The sequence below is a fragment of the Enhydra lutris genome, unplaced genomic scaffold (assembly GCF_002288905.1).
Source record: "Enhydra lutris kenyoni isolate GAN:26980312 unplaced genomic scaffold, ASM228890v2 scaffoldscaffold13, whole genome shotgun sequence".
In the NCBI taxonomy this organism is placed as follows: domain Eukaryota; kingdom Metazoa; phylum Chordata; class Mammalia; order Carnivora; family Mustelidae; genus Enhydra; species Enhydra lutris.
In genome coordinates, this window is record NW_019154097.1 from 45,830,851 (window position 1) to 45,851,596 (window position 20,746).

Genomic DNA, 20,746 nt, shown 5'->3' on the forward strand with positions numbered 1-20,746 from the left:
CCTGCTCCCCCCCCCGCCCCCACTTGCCTCTCTGCCTACTTGTGACCTCTCTCTGTCAAATAACTTAGTAAAAAGTTTTTTAAAAATTTAAATTTCACTCAAATAGTTACTTTCCAAACACATATGTACCTATTTATTTGCATATAAACTCTCCAAATCTAACTCTGATAAAATGAAGATTTCCCAACTAGTTGCTTTAATTACCACTAAATAAAATAACCTATTATCTGATGGGGCAGGAAAACTAATGAGAAAAGTGTCAAAATAAACCACTGCTTTTTCCCCCATTTATTTTCCCCAACTTTATTGGGGAATACTGTCTCTCTCAAATAAATAAATAAATCTTTTTTTTTTTTAAGATTTTATTTATTTATTTGACAGAGAGATCACAAGTAGGCAGAGAGGCAGGCAGAGAGAGAGGAGGAAGCAGGCTTCCCGCTGAGCAGAGAGCCCGACGCGGGGCTCGATCCCAGGACTCTGAGATCATGACCCGAGCCGAAGGCAGCGGCTCAACCCACTGAGCCACCCAGGCGCCCCTCAAATAAATAAATAAATCTTAAAAAAATAAATATACCATGCATGTATTTAGATCAAATGTGGTCCTCAAAAATTGTTTTAGATTTAATTTGAAAGTCACCTTACCCCTAATATCTAAAACAAAGAACCTAGAGTAAACTTACACACTCAACTGAAGAGTCTTTACCCTAAAGCCCTCAACAACATACTCTGCAGACCAGTATCCTTCAAGAAATAGGTTGTGTCCCGAGGCCTCGCAGAACACACACACCCACACGGCCCGCAACATGCTGGGTGAGTAAGTACTGCTCCAAAAGCATGAGGGACTCCTTCTTCCCCAAAGCATAAATACTGACGATGAACAGTGAACAGCTCAGCCACTCATTCTGCTGGTATAAGAAAACTGTTCCGGGGCACTTGGGGGGCTCAGTCGGTTGAGCATCTGCCTTCGACTCAGGTCTGATCTCAGGGCTGGGATGGAGCCCTAAGCCAGGCTCCCTGCTCAGCAGAGGGCGGGGGGGGGGGGGCCTGCTTCTCCCTCTCCCTCTGCCCCTCCCCCCGCTTGTTCATGCTCATGCGCGCTCTCTCTCAAATAAATACATCTTTTAAAAAATTCTTAAAAACACTATTTTAAAAAAGGGGTTCTTAAATATCATTGTTTAAAAAAAAAGGTTCTTCCTACAGATAATGCGATAAATAAAGGAAAAATATGAAATAAGGAGACTCAAAAAGTGAATATCTAGTCAAGGGACTACCCCACTATTTCACAACATACCCCAGAAAAAGTATGCTAAAAGCTTTGCAGAAGCAATCAACATGATAAAAATAATTTTTTAAAGTAGGCTCCATACCCAGTGTGGAGCCTAAAGCAGAGAGTGAACTCATGAGCCTGAGGTTCAAGACTTGAGCTGAGATCTAGAGACGGACACCTGACCGACTGAGTCACCCAGACCCCAGAAAATAATTAACTTACTGTAAAAAATACTAAGCTACAGACTACGTATGCAAATGGAATTCGAACTCAACAGCTATCCTCCAAGGGGTAAGACCCACAGGATCAGCAATCTTCACACACTCTGCCTAACCAGGGCTCCCTTTAACCAAACACCTAAACTGGATTGAACTCTTCACTCCTCCCTGCTTCTACAATTACACTATAATATAATCAATACAGTAGTTTCAAAAAATTATTTCTTTGGCCACACTATAAAAAAAACTTCAAGAATCCAAAAACCACTATAAGGATTTAAAAAAGGAAGGACAGAGGCACCTGGGTGGCTCCGTCAGTTAAGCATCTGCCTTTGGCTCAGGTCATATCGCAGGGTTCTGGGATCAAGCCCCGCATCGGGCTCCCTGCTCAGCTCCCTCTCTCTCTGCCCCTCTCCCCCACTCATGCTCTCTCGTTCACGCTCTACCAAATAAATAAATAAAATCTTAAAAAAGTAAATTAAAAAGGAAGGACATTCTGACACATCCTGTAACATGGATGAACCTTGAAGACATTATGCTAAGCGAAGCAAACCAGTCAGGGAAGGACCAATTCTATACTTACGCAGTCCCTGAAATCATCAAATCACAGGCAGAAAGTAGACCAGTGGGTGCAAGGGGCTGGGGTAAGGGGAAACCTAAACTGTGTTTAACAGGCAGTTTCAGGTTAGGAAGATGAAAAAGTCCCAGGGATGCCTGGGTGGCGCAGACTCTTGGTTTTGGCTCAGGTCATGATCTCAGGGTTGTGGGATGGAGCCCTGCTTCTGGCTTTAAGCCCAGCAGGGAGTTTCTTGTCCTTCTCCCTCTACTCCTCCCTCTGCGCGCTCTCTCTCTCTCTCAAATAAAGCTTAAAGAAAAAAAAAAAAAAAGAAAGAAAAGAAAAAGTCCTGTGAAATGTGATGGTTCTAACAACATATGTGACTGTACCTAATCCTCCTGAACTATGCACTTAGAAATGGTTAAAATGGGCACCTGGTCCCCTCAGCCAGTAGCGCACACAACTCCTGATCTCATGGTCATGAGTCTGAGCCCCATGTTGGGCATGGAACCTACTTAAAAAAAAGTTTAAAAAAAAAATGGTTAAAATGATTACTGATATGATTTCTCTGTAGTATCTTCATTACAAGTTTTATGTGGCTATCAGAATAATTAACAATACACTAAATATAAGTAAACTATAAATGAAAAATGGTCCAGTTTTGTGGTATGTATATTTTGTAACTTTTTTTTTTTAAATCACTATGAGGAACCACTTGAAAGAAAGAAGTACTCATGGTAGAGATAGCAGACACAAATTTATTCTTTACAAAGGGGACAAGTACTATTTACATGGGTTTCCTACACTTAAGGGACTTTTGTTCAGATCTATCCAAATTCTTCTGCTCCAAAAGAAAGCATTAAAAAGAAAAACAATGATCCAGCAATTCCACCCCTAAGTATATACACAAAAGATATGAGAACAGGCTGCGGAACACACTAGTGAACCAATGTCCACAGCAGCCCAAAGGCAGAAACAATCTAAGTGTCCACCAATGGATGAAAGCACCAATAAAACGCGGGACACTGCGTGGTACAGCACTCACTCCTCAGCAGCAGAGAGGAGCGGCGTTCAGACACAGGCCACAACGCAGATGAGCCTGGAAACAATGTGCTACGTGAAATAAACCAGACACAAAATGACAAACACGGCATGATTCCACTTTGAAAGACACAGGCAAGGGGCCCCTGGCTGCCTTAGTCAATACAACTTGTTACTCTTGGGGCGCCTGGGTGGCTCAGTGGGTTGAGCCTCTGCCTTCGGCTCAGGTCATGGTCTCAGGGTCCTGGGATCGAGCCCCGCATCGGGCTCTCTGCTCAGCGGGGAGCCTGCTTCTCTCTCTCTCTGCCTGCCTCTCTGCCTGCTTGTGATCTCTGTCTGCCAAATAAATAAATATTAAAAATAAAATAAATGAATAAATCTACAAGTAAGTAATAAAGAATAAAATAGGCAAATTCAGAGAGACAGAAAGTGTATTAGAGGTTACCAGACGCTGGGGGAGAGGAGAAATGGTGAGTTATTGCTTAATGGGTACAGTGTCTATTTGGGGTGGGAAAAAACAAAAAGAGTTTAGAAACAGTGGTGATGAACTGTACAATATTCTGAATGTAATTAATGTCACTGAGCAAAAAATGCTTAAAAAAAAAAAAAAAGCTTAAATACGCTTCAAGTGGCACAAAGGAAGAAGTGAAGCTAACAGGTTTCCTGATAACTGTTCAAACTCATTCCAGAACGAGGGTCAATTTCTATCTCCTCACTTATAAAGTGGGTACAATACATGCTGTCATCCTTCTTTGCCAAGTTCCCGATGACATAATGTAACTGAAGTGTTTGCTGCTGGGCCACAAGTAAGATAGCTAGGCTTTCCTTACCTTCTTTAATTACCCTGGAAAAGCCAAGAAAAAACGACTACTTTCAACTCCTTTACTACTTTCTATCTCAAATACGCCAACATCACCAGTAGTGAAAGAGGTCGCTATCTCTAAAACTTGTGAGGGCTGAAGACAGAAAGTAGGCACAGTGAATTTATGCGTTGAGTAAACAAGTCCAGAAGGCTATTTTTTTTTAAAGATTTTATTTATTTATTTGACAGAGAAGTAGACAGAGAGGCAGGCAGAGAGAGGAAGCGGGCTCCCCTCTGAGCAGAGAGCCCCATGTGGGGCTCTATCTCAGGACTCTGGGATCATGACCTGAGCCGAAGGCAGAGGCTTTAACCCATTGAGCTACCCAGGCGACCCCAGAAGGCTATTTTTCAATGATAAGTTCACTATTCACAAGGTAGACATGTTTCATCTCCATTACACAAATTTATAAGTTCTCAGCTCGTCTGAAGCAGATACCCCAAATAAAACCAAACTCTTCACTACTCTGTTTGTAGAATTATACTGTAATATAATCACATACATGAACTTTTAGGGGGAAAAAAACACATTATTTCCTTTAGCCCTTCTACAAAAAAAAAACAATTCAACAGTTACAAGGAAAAAAATCCCAAGAAGTCCCTGCCTTTCCAGAGCTTATATTCTTCAGTGTGGGGAGATGAACCCTGTAGTCAGCATTACTGGGACAATGTTTATTTCCTTAGAAAATTCAATGTCTCAAAAGTATTCAACACAGTGCTTTTATGGCTAATTTTACTGAATGCTTTCTGTCGGCCACATACCATCCCAAGCACTGTCTTTCACTCAGCGCTCACAACAACCTGTAAGAGAAACAGGGTTCTCTCATCACCATCCCTATTTTTTTAAACAGGGAAAATGAGGCACAAAACAGGGAAGTAAACCGCTCAAGGTAACGACCAGGAGGAGCACCAGGCAGGATCAGAACCCGTGTCTAGGTCACAGTCTTCTCCCATGATCATAAACACATTTTGCCTCTTAAGTTACATTTAAAATAAACTAATTCTTTAAAAATCCTCTGTAGTCTTTTTTTCTTTTTTAAAGATTTTATTTATTAAAGAGAGAGCAGGACCTCTCTCTCCTGAGAGAGAGGGGGAGGGAGAAGCAGAGAGAAACCTTCCGCTGACTCCATCCGGAGCCCCATGTGGGGCTCGATCTCACAACCCTGAACCCTGAGATCACCACCTGAGCAGAAACCAAGAGTCAGACCCTCAATGAACTGAGCCACCCAGGCGCCCCAAAAGCCCTCTAACGGTTTTCAGTCAAGCTACAACCAAGGAACAAGGAGTCAATTCTCCCATCAACTAAAAATCCCTGGCTCTTTCGAACTTTCTCTTGTGTTCCCACTCGGCCAAAGTGGAAAAAGCAGAAGAGTAAGTGCCAGAAAGAAAACATCAACAAGCCAGGGTGGAAAGACAAGGACTGCAGAAACAAAGAGAAAAAAAGAAAACAGAAACAGGAAAACTGCCGCGGCGAGAGTTCCAGCAAAGCAGACAAGAGAGAGGAGAATGGTCAAGGACAAAAAAAATGGAAAATGAGTGTCAAGACGCTACCATCAGTACTTGCGATGATTTTATCCACATCATTTTTCCACTGTACTTACAGCCTTTAAATACGAATTCTCAATTTTATTCCCTAGACAAGTCACCTCAGGCTACACTCTGGCCAACTGAGTATTGTGCATGCTGCGACGTTGCCACTTAGACTGCCTTGAGGGGCGCCTGGGTGGCTCAGTGGGTTAAGCCTCTGCCTTCGGCTCCGGTCATGATCCTGGGGTCCTGGGATCGAGCCCCACATCGGGCTCTCTGCTCAGCAGGGAGCCTGCTTCCCTTCCTCTCTCTCTGCCTGCCTCTCTGCCTACCTGTGATCTCTGTCTGTCAAATAAATAAGTAAAATCTCAAAATAATAATAATAATAATAATAAACTGCCTTGAGGGGTACCTGGTGGCTCAGTCATTAAGCATCTGCTTTCAGCTCAGGTCAGGATCCCAGGGTCCTGGGATCGAGCCCCATATCGGGGTCCCTGCTTCTCCCTCTCCAGCTCCCCCTGCTTATGTTCCCTCTCTTGCTATCTGTCATAAATAAATAAAATCTTAAAAAAAAAAAAAACCCACCTTAATTACAAGAAATCTCAACTTCACAATTATAACCAACTGATTGCATTTCCAACTTTCTTTCAGTTAGTAACAATGAATAAGCTTCACCCAATGAATGTATACAACTTTTGTAGGAAAATGCTACCAATGATCATTAGTATATTGCTACTGATAAAACTTCTGGCAATTACTCTTGAGGTAAATTGCCTCTAATGTATTTCTAGAACAGTATTTCTAGCAGAAATACTGTCCTCAGAGTATTCTCAACTCTTCAGAAAATTTTTTTCGCTTAGACATACATAAAAATCACTTGATCAGCATCTGTTTAAGCCAGCGGTCAAAACAATTTCATGTGAATTACACCACAACAGTTACCAAGAGAACTACAATATTTAAAAATGCGTGTTTTCAATGAAGAAACTACGGTAGAACCGAGTCAGGTAGAATGCAATGCAGAAGCTACCCAACACTAATAAAGGGAAAGGTTAAGTGTTTAGTAATTTCTCAGTGTCTTATTTACGGCTCCTTTAATAACAACCTGGAGAAAGGGCCCTTGTCCTTTAGGCTTTGGTTTGGAACACACAAGCCATCTATGCATCGTCAAAAATGACGGAACATTCATTCCTCCTACCTAACTTGAGTTACTTTCTCCAGAAGGAAATCCATTACAATGAACTCAAAACTCTTTCTCAAGACTTGTGCCCCAAGAAAAAGAACCTCAGAACCTACAAATTTAATGACCGTCTTTGTAGTCATTCTTAAAAGTAAACCAAATGGGGGCGCCTGGCTGCTCAGTCAGTGTGCAGAACGCCACTCCTGATCTCAGGGCCTGGGGTTCAAACCCCTGTAGGGCATACAACCTACATTAAAATAAATAAGTAAATAAACCTGGGACGCCTGGGTGGCTCAGTTGGTTGGACGACTGCCTTCGGCTCAGGTCATGATCCTGGAGTCCCGGGATCGAGTCCCGCATCGGGCTCCCGGCTCCGCAGGGAGTCTGCTTCTCTCTCTGACCTTCTACTCGCTCATGCTCTCTCTCACTGTCTCTCTCTCAAATAAATAAATAAAATCTTTAAAAAAAAAATAAGTAAATAAACCAAACCACTGGAAGTGCCTGGGGCTTGGGAGGAGGGGGGTGGGTGGGGAGATTCAGGGCTGCAGGAGATCAGCATCTCCCCCATCTCAGTGTCAAGATCAGGCCCTATCAGGCCTTTCAGATTTCCAGATTAGACTCAGTGGTGTGAAGGGATGCTACAGCCATCTCTGGGAGGAGATAATAAATGCCAGTGCTGTAAATACATTACAAAATGATTGAGAGTAGGGGAAAAAAAAGCCAAGATTATTTAGGTTTCTAATTTTGTCCTGTACTTTTAAATCCATGCCTCCTTTTAAAACCTGAGATGAAAATCTAGAGTAGGGGCGCCCGGGTGGCTCAGTGGGTTAAGCCTCTAACTTCAGCTCAGGTCATGATCCCAGGGTTCTGGGATGGAGCCCTCCACCGGGCTCTCTGCTGGGCGGGGAGCCTGCTCCACCCCCCAGCCTACTTGTGATCTCTGTCAAATAAATAAAAATCTTTTTTTTTAAGATTTTATTTATTTATTTGACAGACAGAGATCACAAGTAGGCAGAGAGGCAGGCAGAGAGAGAGGAAGGGAAGCAGGCTCCCTGCTGAGCAGAGAGCCCGATGCGGGACTCGATCCCAGGACCCTGAGATCATGACCTGAGCTGAAGGCAGCGGCTTAACCCACTGAGCCACCCAGGCGCCCAATAAATAAAAATCTTTAAAAAAAAAAAAGAAAGAAAGAAAATCTAGAGTAAATTTCCTACACTCATAACTGAATTTTGCACCGTGGTGAATGGCTCTCAAAGTGCCATCATTGCAGTGAACCAGGCAGCACCGCCCGTGAACTAGTTAGAAATGCAAATGACAGGGCGCCACCCCAGACCTGCAGAATCCCTACGTCTGGGGTGGTGCTCCGCACTTGTGTTTTAACAAGCCCTCCAGGGGTTGCTGGTGCTCACGGGCTTAGGGGTTGAGAGTCAGACCAGCTAGGATCAAATCCTGGGGTAAGGCTGACTTGCTGAGTAATCAGGAGTAAATTACTCAGCTTCTCTAGACTTGTTCCTCATCGACACAAGAGAATCACAGGGTTGTTATGAAGATTAAATAAGAAAATACACGTTAAGCGCTCAGGAGGGATGCCGGGCACCTGTTAGCTGTTGTTACTCCCCTATGCAAGGCCCTGTGACCGTCTGTACACTGGGAGGGGAGACAAAGGTAGAAAAGGCTTAATCCCTACCCCTCCTACCCACTGACTACCTAGGCAGATGCGAGTGCACGGGGCAGAACCAAACACACTCACAGGGAAACTGAAGATACCCTCCAAGAAGGGGCACACAAGCTGACCCGGACACTTCACGAAGAAACCAATTCTGACCCAACAATGCAAGGGACAGCTTTCAGTGATTGCCTGCGAGCAAGAACAGAGTCTCAAAGCCTGCAGAAAAAGTCCTTCCAGACGAAAGGTGTGAGCCAAGGTCCAAAGGAGGCAAAAGGGAATTCCGCGCCAGGCGGTACCATTCTGGAGCTGAAGAATGAACAAAACGGGGCGCCTGGGTGGCTTAGGTCGTGATCTCAGGATCCTGGGACCAAGTCTAACATCAGCCTCTCCACCCCTGAGCAGGGAGCCTGCTTCCCCCTCTCTCTGCCTGCCTCTCTGCCTACTTGTGATCTCTCTCTGTCAAGTAAATAAACAAAGTCTTAAAAAAAAAAAAAAAAAAAGATTTGGGGGCGCCTGGGTGGCTCAATGGGTTGAGCCTCTGCCTTCGGCTCAGGTCATGGTCTCAGGGTCCTGGGATCGAGCCCTGCTCCGGGCTCTCTGCTCAGCGCAGAGCCTGCTTCCCCCCTTTCTCTCTCTGCCTGCCTATGAGCTCTCTGTCAAATAAATACAATCTTTAAAAAAAAAAAAAAAAGGGAAAGTAATTGACAAAACAAATATGCAGACGTAGTAGCGCATAAAATGTCATTCCCCGTCTTAGGCCTCAGCCTTGGGGAAAGGCTCGGCCTCCGCAGGGCACCCCGAGGCACCCTCATTTGCAAACTAACTTCCCCTTCGGATCCCTGAGCGCCCAAACACGGCTTTTCCGCCCTCCGGCCCGTCCAGCCATTGTCTTCCGCGCGGCCGAAGGCGAAGAAGGGAGACGTCCGCTCGGAGCCCCGCATCCGCGGCGGCGGGCGACCGCTCCGGCCGCACGGACACCGGAACATCCTCCGCCGCTCAGCGCCGAGCCGCACGACAAAGAACACAGAACTCGCTTTACTGAAGGGCGCAACTTGCACGAAGGAGGGGACAGGTTCGTCCCTCCCCGAGCCCCGTCGGGGTACCGGCGCAATCCGCGCGGCTTCTGGCCAGGGCCTGAAGCCCGAGGTTTTCCTTCCGGTCATTGTGTCCATTTCCCTCCGAAGAACAGGCCCTGCGGGGACGGCGCGCCGGCCGGGCCCGGGACAAAGCCCACTCCGGGCTCCACCTGGGCGCGGGCAGGGGCGGGGAGGAGCGGGGGCGGGGAGGGGCGGCGCGGCCGGGCCAGCCTGCCCGCCGGCCGCAGTTACCAGGCAGCACCGCAGCGCCGCCCCGGCCGCCCGCCGGCCAATCGCGCGCGTCTGCTGCCCGGGCGCACGAGCCCCGGAGACACCAGGCCGAGCGCGACCCCACGGCTCGGGCCTGGCACCGCGCGCGCACCCGCACCGCCCGAGCCGGCCAATCAGCGGCCGGGCATGCGCAGCCCGCAGGCTCGCTCGCGCGCGGGCCTCACGCGTGAGCCCCCCCACGCAGCGCCGGCGCGCGCGCCCCTCCCCCACGCGCACCCAGGCGCGCGCGTGCAACTGCCGTCCCCCGCGACCGCGGCTGCTCCTGCCCCACCCCCCACGCCGGCGGCCCGGGGTGGGGGGGGGGGTGGTGTGCCGGCCACCCCAACGCGGCCGCCGACGACCCCCACACCCGTCCGGGCAGGCCCCGGAGGGGGCGCGTCTCGAATAAAGGCCCCGCTCGTGATGGCAACTGGGGCGGGGGACGGGAGCTGAGGCGACAGGGACTCACCCGAGTGCAGCCGCCTCCAGGCAGCGCCGGGGCTGGGGGAGCCGAAGGGAAGCGAGTGTGGGCCGCGCGCGAGCTGCGGCCGCGGCGGAGCAGCTTCGGGCTTTGGCGAGCGGGCGAGCGGGCAGGAGGTGAGAGGGCGAGGGGCCCGGGCGTCTCGGCCGAGCTCCTGTCACCGCCGCATGGCCGCCCCGGCAGGGCCTCGCTTAGCGCCGAGATCCGATCACAGGGGACCGAGGGAGAGGCCGGGGTAACCGCGGCAGGCGGGCGGCCTCAGCCAGAGAGCGCGTGCGGGGAAGCGGGGGGGCGATCGGTGGCCCCTTTTCTCTGCTCTCCGAGCTTCTCTCTCCCCCTCCTCCTCCTTTTTTTTTTTTTTTTTTTTTTTGTTCCTCGAAGGCGCGCTGCGCGTGCGCACCCGCAGCGCCGCCCAGCGGGAGTTGTAGTTTCGGGTTCGTCCCCATCAACGCGACGGCGGGGGCGGCGGACTACGCCTCCCAGGAAGCCTCGCGCGGGCGAGCCCCGAACCCGAGGACGCGGCGAGCGCAGCGCCCGGCCCTCTCCGGCAAGGACTGTCAATGGAGGCGCGGGTGGTGGGAGCAAGAACATGGCTGCACCTGGGGCCTGCGCGGCCGCCCGGGTGGGGGAGGGGAGCCGGGGCGCGGGCCGCCTCTCTAGGCCGGGGCAGGCAGCCCCCGCTTGCTCAGTGCGGCGCTGCAGTCGGCCTCAGCCACGGTCCAGGGCTCGCTCGCACTCTTGCACCCGAGATTCCCTGCCGATGGCGAGGCCGGAACGCGGCGAGGGCCGGGGCGCCCCAGGCCGGCCTGCCCTTCTCGGTGCTCCGCCAAGGGACCTCCTCCGCCCTGCACCACCCTCCGGGACACAAAGAACTCCTCTGTTAGTTTTGAAAGCTTGCCCCCAAAGCGGCCGGAGGAGACTGTTGCCCCAACTTGGGACGGGGCGACGGGAGGGGACGCTTTTATTGCCCCGCCCCCCCCCCCCCCCCGCCCCCGCCCCCGCCCCAGGCTCTCCTCCCGCGCCCTCGCTGGACATGGAGAAGCAAAGTTAAGGGGAAGCCACGGAGCGAGCGCGGAAAACCTGCCCTGCAGCCCGCTCGTTTTGTTCGGTCAACCGCGCCGAGATGTGACCGAACATCCCGCCCCCCAATTATTCTTTCAACTTGATGAGCATTCGAGAATGTCGAGAGGGACGAGACCTGGCTCTTCCCCTAAGTGAAACTCAGAAGTTTACAAAACTCGAGCCCGGAGGTCGTTAGGGGGTTCTGCAAAAGCGCAAGACCGAACGATGTCGCGATTCCTGTCCCCAGTGGGGACGGCGTGGGGGGGGGCACGCCGGCCGTCCCCCCCCCCCCCCCCCCTCCTCCTCGGTAGGTGGCGACCACGGCGCTTTTTCCAGCCTTTGTCGCTGGAAAGAAAACTTTCCGAGCAGCCAGTCTTTTGATGTAGGTCCAAGACCTTCCCTCGGAGTCCTCGTTCACAGAGCGGCGTGCCCCATCTTTCTTGCATGGACCGCACCCAGACAGCCGCCTCTAGAATTTCCAGGCGGGTTTTGGTTTTTATTTTTTAATTAGATAGAGACTTTAAAGATCCCTGCGGGAGCAGTCTGATGGCAGACGGTCCCCACATGTTCACGATTTCCCCTACAACCTTTTTCCAGGCGTTTTGTCTCCTCCTCATGCGATCGTTGACTCTCCTTTGTCGAGTCTCCCTCCGAAGCGTTCACTTCGTTTTCCCAAGAACAGTTTTCTTTTCGCACTCGCATTTCATTAACATCTTGGAATATTTAATTAAAGTGCATATTCCCAGGAGCACGTACAATCGACTGATGTTTAAGGAACAAAGGTAACTTTGGGGAAGTCTGCCGTGGAGCTGATAGGAGCAGCCGGCCTTGCTGGGGCCAACACTCAGCTGCTGTGGGCATCGGTGAGTGTGTTTGCCCTGGAAGGTTGAGGACAGTGAAGGAAGGACTCACTGGGTGTCCTGGTGTCATGGAGTCGCATCTGGAGAGTGTCAGAAAATGAGCCGGAGAGGCAGACGTTCATTTAGTCCAGATTACACTTGTCATCATTAAAAGCGTGTTTGCCCCCGGCGTCTAGAGTATAAGGCTCCAGTGTGGAATTTTGCTGCTGCTAAATGAAAAACTCCCAAGTTCTTTGGGGTTGAAGCAATTCCTAAAACCATTAAATCCTAAAGCAGTTCCTCAAGCTTCAGCTGGTTTTGAATTGGCCCTTTCGAGACAATGACGGGTGTATGCAATGGTGTGTGGTTCCCACTCATTTTTTCTGCCCACTGCTGTTGGGGACTGTAACCCTCACATTTATGTCTTATAGTCACAAATACGCTTTTACAGTCTTCCTTAAGGCCTGCCTCACTGCCTTGTCAGTTACTGGTGGTAACTTACTTACTGTTCTTGGCTAAGGGACTGGTGCCTCACCTCACTGATAGGTGCTGTGTTAATTGTGACTGTAGGGATGAGCCACGTTGAATACCGTCTCAGCAGGGCAGAGTTGTTTTTCCAGCGTAGGATCAAACTGCTGTTTGGGGGCTTGGGCAACAAATGATTTGTGTTTAGGGTGGAATCCTTTGTTAAATCGCACACGGCTTGCTGTGGTCAGAATCCTGTTCACAACAAGAGGCCTATGGGAAGACCGATTTGCAGCTCTTGGATCCTGCTGACTTAAGACCCAAGTGCACGGAGGCCAACAGGTGGCAGAATCTTGCATGTTAATTTATTTTGAGTTATTTCAAATATTTCTTTTTATTTATTTGTTTGAGAGAGAGTGAGAGCACAAACAGGAGGGGCAGAAGGAGAGGGAGAGGGAATATCAAGCAGACTCCGGGCTGAGCGCAGAGCCCAATGTGGGGCTTGATCCCAGTCCCCTGAAATCATGACTTGAGCCAAAACCAAGAGTCAGATGCTGAACCAACTGTGCCATCCAGGTGCCCCCAAATATTTCTCTTTATAATGTTTTGTTTGTTAAGATTTTATTTATTTATTGGGGCGCCTGGGCGGCTCAGTTGGTTAAGCCGCTGCCTTCGGCTCAGGTCACGATCCCAGGGTCCTGGGGTCAAGTCCCATGTTGGGCTCCGTGCTCAGTAGGGAGTCTGCTTCTCTCTCTCTCTGCCTGCCTCTCTGCCTGCTTGTGCGCGCTCTCTCTCCGACAAATAAGTAAATAAAATCTTTAAAAAAAAAAAAAGATTTTATTTATTTTTTTGACAGAGATCACAAGACTCAAGAGAGGACAGAGATCCTGGCTCAATCCCAGGACCCTGGAACCATGATCTGAGCCGAAGGCAGAGGCCTCTCGACCGCTGAGCCACCCAGGCACCCCTGTAGATTGCTTTTAAATACCAAGTCGTGTGGTAATATTGGAATGTCTTCAACAGTTTTGAAAGTTAATCACGTTCTCCTGAGACTTTTTTTTTTTTAAGATTTTATTTATTTGACAGAGAGAGAGATCACAAGCAGAGAGAGAGAGAGAGAGAGGAGGAAGCAGGCTCCCTGCCCAGCAGAGAGCCCGATGTGGGACTCGATCCCAGAACCCCGAGATCAGGACCTGAGCCGAAGGCAGAGGCCTAACCCACTGAGCCACCCAGGCAGCCCCTCTCCTGAGACTTTTAATATTTGGTATCAGGAGTCTGCCTTCTCCCCTATCATGGGGCCGTTTATCATGGACCCACCCTGGTCAAGAAACCCTGAGCTCCCATGCTGACGGAATCATGCTCACATCACTTGGTCAAGGTTACTGTTGTTGAGAGATCATTTAATGCTCTTCTTTAAAGATGCTCTTTTGAATCCAAACTGAATAATTTAATCTGTCTGTGACTCTGTCATGTATTTTTAAATTGCCCCAAACCATGATTCTGAGGAAAAGTTGAGATGCTCTTGACATACTCATTTTCACGACACATCCGGTCTTCCTTTTTTTGATCTTCATTTTTAAGTAATCTCTACACCCAATGTGGGGATCGAACTTAAAATTGTGAGATCAGAAGTCCCATGTTCTACTCACTGAGTCAGCCAGGGGCCCTAGTCTTTTTTTTTTTTTTTAAGATTTTATTTATTTATTTGACAGGGATCACAAGTAGGCAGAGAGGCAGGCAGAGAGAGAGGGGGAAGCAGGATCCCCACTCAGCAGAGAGCCTGATGCGGGGCTCGATCCCAGGACCCCAAGACCAGGACCTAAGCCGAAGGCAGAGGCTTAACCCACTGAGCCACCCAGGCGCCCTGACCCTAGTCTTTCTTAATATTTTATTTTATTTTTATTGAACCATTTGACACACAATTTATATTAGTTTCAGGAGCACATCCAGGCTTTTGATGGAAACTAAACAGAGGTCTTTTTTTTTTCCCCCATTATGGCACTTGATAGAAGCCCAGTATCTTCTGGGTCCAGTTTCTTGGTTTTCTGTATAATTGAGAGAATGAGCCATAAAACGTATCATTTGTAAGCCAGCAATTGCTCTCTCCCTTCCGCGCTCCCAGTTAGGATCGGTCCAGGTCAGTCCAGATCACGGGGGTTGGGCCACAATGACATTGTTAGCTTTTGGGTGGGTATCTGCACTCTAGCGGTTAAATCCTTTGTCATTACAAGGATGCTTTTTTAACCGATTATAAAACACTGTTTTTGCACAGTTTTCCATTTGGATAATTTGAATATTTAGAAGGCTGGATCAGGGTGACCTCTTCCAGAATTCTTCCAAAAGGGGGGGGGGCTGAATCCCAGTTATAATTTATTCATAATAATTAATAATGTAGATGTGATATAAACCGACCTTCCAGCTCTTGCTGTGCCTTTCATGCTAGCATCTGCCCTATGCAGTCAGTACACCTAATGTTCACGAAAAACTCGTTGAAACAAACAGGGTTTCTTGGAGGGGGCTGGTTAACAGGATTTAGAGGAATATGGTTTTCTGTTTAGCATTATGTTCAGATGGATGTAATCACGTAACTTAATTTGTAACAAGTAAAATCTCTATAATATTTTCTCTGCTTCCCTCTGGGATTTGGGGGAATCAGATGATGCGCAAACGAAAATACTTTAGAAACTCTAAGTTAAGTGTTCTATAAATATTACATGGTATAATTTAGCCTTCCAAGCATTATTTTTAAATGTGAACAACATGTGCATGTTTCTTTTCTGACTGAAGAAATCTATTGCTCATTTTTTAAAAAAGATTTTATCAATTTAGGGGCTCCTGGGTGGCTCCGTGGGTTAAAGCCTCTGCCTTCGGCTCAGGTCATGATCTCAGGGTCCTGGGATCGAGCCCTACATCGGGCTCTCTGCTCAGCAGGGAACCTGCTTCCTCCTCTCTCTCTCTCTGACTCTCTGCCTACTTGTGATCTCTGTCTGTCAAATAAATAGATAAAATCTTTAAAAAATTATTCTTTCGGGGCGCCTGGGTGGCTCAGTGGGTTGGGCCGCTGCCTTCGGCTCGGGTCATGGTCTCAGGGTCCTGGGATCGAGTCCCACATCGGGCTCTGCTCAGCGGGGAGCCTGCTTCCCTCTCTCTCTCTCTGCCTGCCTCTGTCTGCTTGTGATCTCTCTCTGTCAAATAAATAAATAAAAATCTTAAAAAAAAAATTATTCTATCAATTTATTTGATAGAGAGGGAACACAAGTAAGGGGAGAGAGAGAGGGAGAAGCAGGCCTCCCACTGAGCAGGGAGCCCCATGTGGTGGGGCTCCTTCCCAGGACCCTGGGATCAGGACCTGAGCCAAAGGCAGACACAACAACTGAGCCACTCAGGCGCCCCTCTATTGCTCATTTTAAAAATGCTTTATATTCGGGGCGCCTGGGTAGTTCAGTGGGTTAAAGCCTCTGCCTTTGGCTCAGGTCATGATCTTAGGGTCCTGGGATGGAGCCCTGCACCAGGCTCCCTGCTCAGCAGGAAGCCTGCTTCTCCCTCTCTCTCTCTCTGCCTGCCTCTCTGCCTGCTTGTGATCTCTCTCTGTCAAATAAATAAATAAAATCTTTTTTTTTTTTTTAAGATTTTATTTATTTGACAGGCAGAGATCACAAGCAGGCAGAGAGGAGGGGGGTGTGTTGGAGGGGGGGGAAGCAGGATCCCTGCTGAGCAGAGAGCCAGATTCAAGGCTAGATCCCAGGATCCCGGGATCATGACCTGAGCTGAAGGCAGAGGCTTTAACCCACTGAGCCACCCAGGCGCCCCAATAAATAAAATCTTTTTTAAAAATGCTTTATATTCTAATATCTGAGAAACTACATTTACAAGACTGACTCTTACCACCTGGTTAAGGTGGGCCTGACTGATCAGATGATAGAAATAAAAAAAACGAGTAATATAAGTAGCATGTCCTTCCAGAGTATATATCTCTGTCAAAAATATTATAGAGGACTCAGAAACCTGAGCGTACGGTTGTCTCAAGGAAAGCTATTTCCAAACAAAATGCATAACGGAAGCCTGACTTTCATAACACCAAGAAAAGGAAAGTCTCGTTTACATGCTGAAAACAAATCTCCCCATTCCTTCCTTTTTCTCTATATGTTTCCAGTGTCAGTTTAACGTCAGTGATCCAGATTCTTGAGTTTTTATCTGTGCATTTCACAAGCCTTCTCTCGTCTTCTGGTGACTCTTAATCACCCTTTTTTAACCCCCCTTTCATGACCTCGTGTTTATAATAATAATTAAAACAGAGATGCTCTTGGAGAAATTTTCAACCAAGAATAAAGTGAATTTTTGAACAACGGATCAGAGAGGGGAAAAAAGCCAGTGATAAGGAAACTGCTCAAAGATGAAATTAGCCACCATGGCATGGGTGTATCAAGTACTTTTTGTCTTCCCAACTGTGGGAAGGTGTTCAGTCATCCTCTTACTTCCCCCTGCACCTGGGGAGCAGCCTGGCCAGGCTCTGGGTTGTACCTGGGGTCTTAGATGAACTTGATTTATTCCTGCAAACTGTGTGTTCCCATCCCAAATGAATTCAGATTGGCCCTGAGATAATGGGGGAATTGAGGGACACGTAAAGAACTGGTAAGAATCTGAGAATGTATGAAATTCCGGAAAGCTTGTGAGCCTGTCTCTGCTGTCTAGCTAAGACTGAGCCTTCCTTTCTTTGAAGCCATACCCGGTGCTCCACTCTTAATTATCTCCTGGCGTGCCAACAAAACCCCACTGTGGTAGGTGCTTAAAACCTCCCCATTTGGGAAGCCTGGGGCTCCCAGTCGGGAGCCTGCTTCTCCCTCTGACCCTTCCCACTCTCATTTTCTCTCTCTCATTCTCTTTCAAATAAATAAATCTTAAAAAACAAACAAACAAACAAAAAAAAAAACCCACATAATTTAAAACCATAAAAAAAAACACAACTCCCCATTTGCTAAAAAGGCTCAGAAAGGTTAAGGTACTTAGCCAAGGATACACAGGTGGCAAAATCCAGACTCGGATCTAAATCGGCCTGTATCCAAGCCTGACTTCTTTACTGCTGCCTATCTGTAAGCTCCAGGCATCTCATCCAGGCAGATAGGATAAGTGAATCAAATACAGGGTATAGTCAGATTGTTGCCACCATGAGATCATACCAGAAGGTTAGAGACGGAGACAGGAAATTTTACATGGAGGAGGTCGCATTTGCAATGACTAGTAAAGGTGGATGGAATTCTTAAAAATAAAATAACCTGAGTATTAGCCTTCTAATGCCTAACAGCAAAATGATCACATCGAAGGACCTGTGCACCTAAAAGGTCGATACACACTGCCAGTTCGCGCTTCAGAAAGACTGCACCACTGGACAAGACAGGGTATGAAAACGTCCACTTCCTCCACACCTGCCCAATTCCAGTGAAAAGGAGCATTCCTTTCCACCCCACCCCCCCCAGTTCTGCTGTGCACCTTGATTTTGAACCAAGTTGGGTGTCTTCTCATCTTTTTATTTGCCATTCTCATGCATGTTTCTGCAAAGGACATTCCTGTTCGCATTTTCTCCATTAAGTCCTTTGCTTCCCCCCCCCCCCCATCTTACTCTCCTGTGCGAGTGCTATATAAAATGAAAGAAATTTGGGTTTCTCTCCTTAGGTGTGTTACAATATTTTCTCAGCTTGTCATTAGACCGTGACTTTTTTTTTTTTTTTTTTTGGTGCGTTGTTGTGCTTAAGTTTTATGGTTGATACAGTGGAATGTATCCATTTTCTCCCTTATGTGTTCAGTGTTAAAAATCAGTGGTGAGAAAAGCCTCCCCCACACCACGACGTATACAGACATAGATAAATGCACATGGACATGCAGACACAGGCGTGCAGATGTACACAGACACCTACACACGTTCTCCCCCAGCAAGGTTTCTGCATTTCCACTTCCATCCGTCTCCGAGGCGAGCTTGAGCGGTCCGGGCTCTCCACTGCACCCTGCCCGTCAGGCTGTCCCGCCCTCCGGGTGCGGGTCCCAGTCCCGCTTCCCGGTTCTGCCCGCCTGCCCGCCGGGTGTGCCGCGGGGCATCCCTCCCGCAGGACCTGCGGGCTCGGCACGTCCCCTGCAGCCCCGGTGGGGGGGGGGGGCACGGTCGTCCAGGCGGGGCGGAAGTGCTGCCCAGCGGGCACCTGGACTCTGCCCTCCCCGCAGGTTCCCATCGCCGGCCAAGGGGCCTCCTCCGAGCCCGGGAGCAGGCCTGTCCTGGGCGTTCCTGGAAACGCCAGCGGCACGTGGCCGCTGGAGAGCTGGTAGGGCACCTGCGTGGGGGTGGGGCGGTGGGAGGTGTCCCCCCCACCCCCAGCAAAGCAGCGGCATCCTCGGGGGGCGCCGTCAGCCAGAGCGGAGCAATCCCAGGGCGGGTTAGGGCTGTCCGTGGCCATACAGTTTGCAGGAGGACAGAAACAGCTCGGGACACGCCTGTCCGTCTTTAGAAACTGTGCCCAGGAGCCCCCTGGTCTGGTGTCCTAGCTCAGGCCCCTGCTCGTGCTCAGCACGCCGCAAGTTCGCGTCCCCAGTCCTCGCCCCGGTCCCACGCCCCAGACAGCATCATCGACCCACAATGTTGGAAAGGTTCCCCTTTCCCACGGTCTTGTTCATCCAACTAGTCCGAAAGAAATGCTCACTTTGGTATGCATTTTGGTTCGCTTGTCAGTAAAATATGTATAACATAAAACTCACTGTTGGAACCATTTCTAGGGGGACTGTTCGTGACTTCAAAGACCTCCACAGTGTGGTGCAGCCCTCACAGTGAGCGGATTCCAGGACTTTGGCAGGACCCAAACACAAATTCTACCATCAGGCGGTAACTCCCCATTTTCTTCTCCGTCCGGGGCCCCATAACTTCTATTGTACTTTCTGCCTTTTCTAGATACCTCATAAAAAGAGGATTGCTCAGTATTTGCCCTTTTGTAACTGGCTGCTTTCATCTAGCAAGTTTTCAGTGCTATTCGCTGAAGCATATGCAACAGAAATTTCTTTTTATGGCTACTTTTCCGTTCTATATGTATTTATTTTGCATGTCCACTCTTCCGATGGGAGGCATTTCCATCTTCTGTCTATTGTGGATAATGCTGGTATGAGCATTCATGAACTATCTTTTCGAGTATCTATTTGAATTTCTGTTTTCACTGCTTTTTCTTGTCTTTTTTTTTTTTTTTTAAGATTTTTTTAGTCGTCTCTACGCCCCCTGTGGGGCTGGAACTCACAACCCAGACATTGAGAGCAGCAGGCTCCCCTGTCTGAGCCAGCCAGGCACCCTGTTTTCCTTTGAGATATAGTCCTAGAAGTGGAATTCCTGGGTCATACAGTAATTTCATGTTGAACTTTTGGAGGCGCCACCAGACTTTTTTTTTTTTTAAGATTTTATTTATTTATTTGTCAGAGGAAGACACAGCGAGAGAGTGAACACAAGCAGGGGGAGTGGGAGAGGAAGAATCAGGGAGCCCGATGCAAGGCTCGATCCCAGGACCCTGGGATCATGACCCGAGCTGAAGGCGGACGTTTAATGACTGAGCCACCCAGGCGCCCCGCCATTGGATTTTGATAGGGATTCTATTGAATCTGTAGTCACTTCCAATCTACAGCTGTTAGAGTGCCTTGCACAGAGTAGTAGTTTTTCACTTCAGGTAGTATCGTCATTGTGAGAATAGTGACTGTTGTACTCCGTGATTGTAAATTATCCTTCTACTCGTTTAGGTCTTTAGTTTCTTTCAGCAGTGTTTTGAAGCTTTCAGTATGTAAAACTTTGGTCTCCTTAGTTAAGTTTATTTATTCCTAAGTATCATATTCTTTTTCATGCTCTTGGAAATGGAGTTGTTTTCTTAATTTCCTTTTTTTTTTTAAAGATTTTATTTATTTATTTGACAGACAGAGATCACAAGTAGGCAGAGAGGCAGGCAGAGAGAGAGGAAAAGAAGCAGGCTCCCCGCTGAGCAGAGAGCCCAATGCAGGGCTCCATCCCAGAACCCTGAAATCATGACCTGAGCAGAAGGCAGAGGCTTTAACTTACTGAATCACACAGGCGCCCCTAATTTCCTTTTTTTTAAATATTTTATTTATTCGTATTAGAGAAAGAGAGTGTGCACAGCAGGGGGAGGGGCAGAGGGAGAGGGGCCAGCAGACTCCCCGCTGAGCAGGGAGCCTGACACCCCACTCCATCCCAGGACCCTGAGAT

The 20,746-nt window shown here is 48.5% G+C and overlaps 1 protein-coding gene across 10 annotated transcripts in view; it reads right to left on the reverse strand.

Annotated features, from left to right (window-relative positions):
• LOC111145631 (general transcription factor IIi) overlaps nt 1-10,486 on the reverse strand; it is a 107,127-nt gene extending 96,641 nt beyond the window's left edge. For all 10 annotated transcript variants that reach the window (XM_022500678.1, XM_022500675.1, XM_022500673.1 and 7 more), the window contains exon 1: nt 10,133-10,486. The gene's annotated coding sequence lies outside the window, so the exon portion shown is untranslated. The remainder of the gene's footprint in view (nt 1-10,132) is intronic.
• Between the last annotated feature and the right edge of the window lie 10,260 nt (nt 10,487-20,746).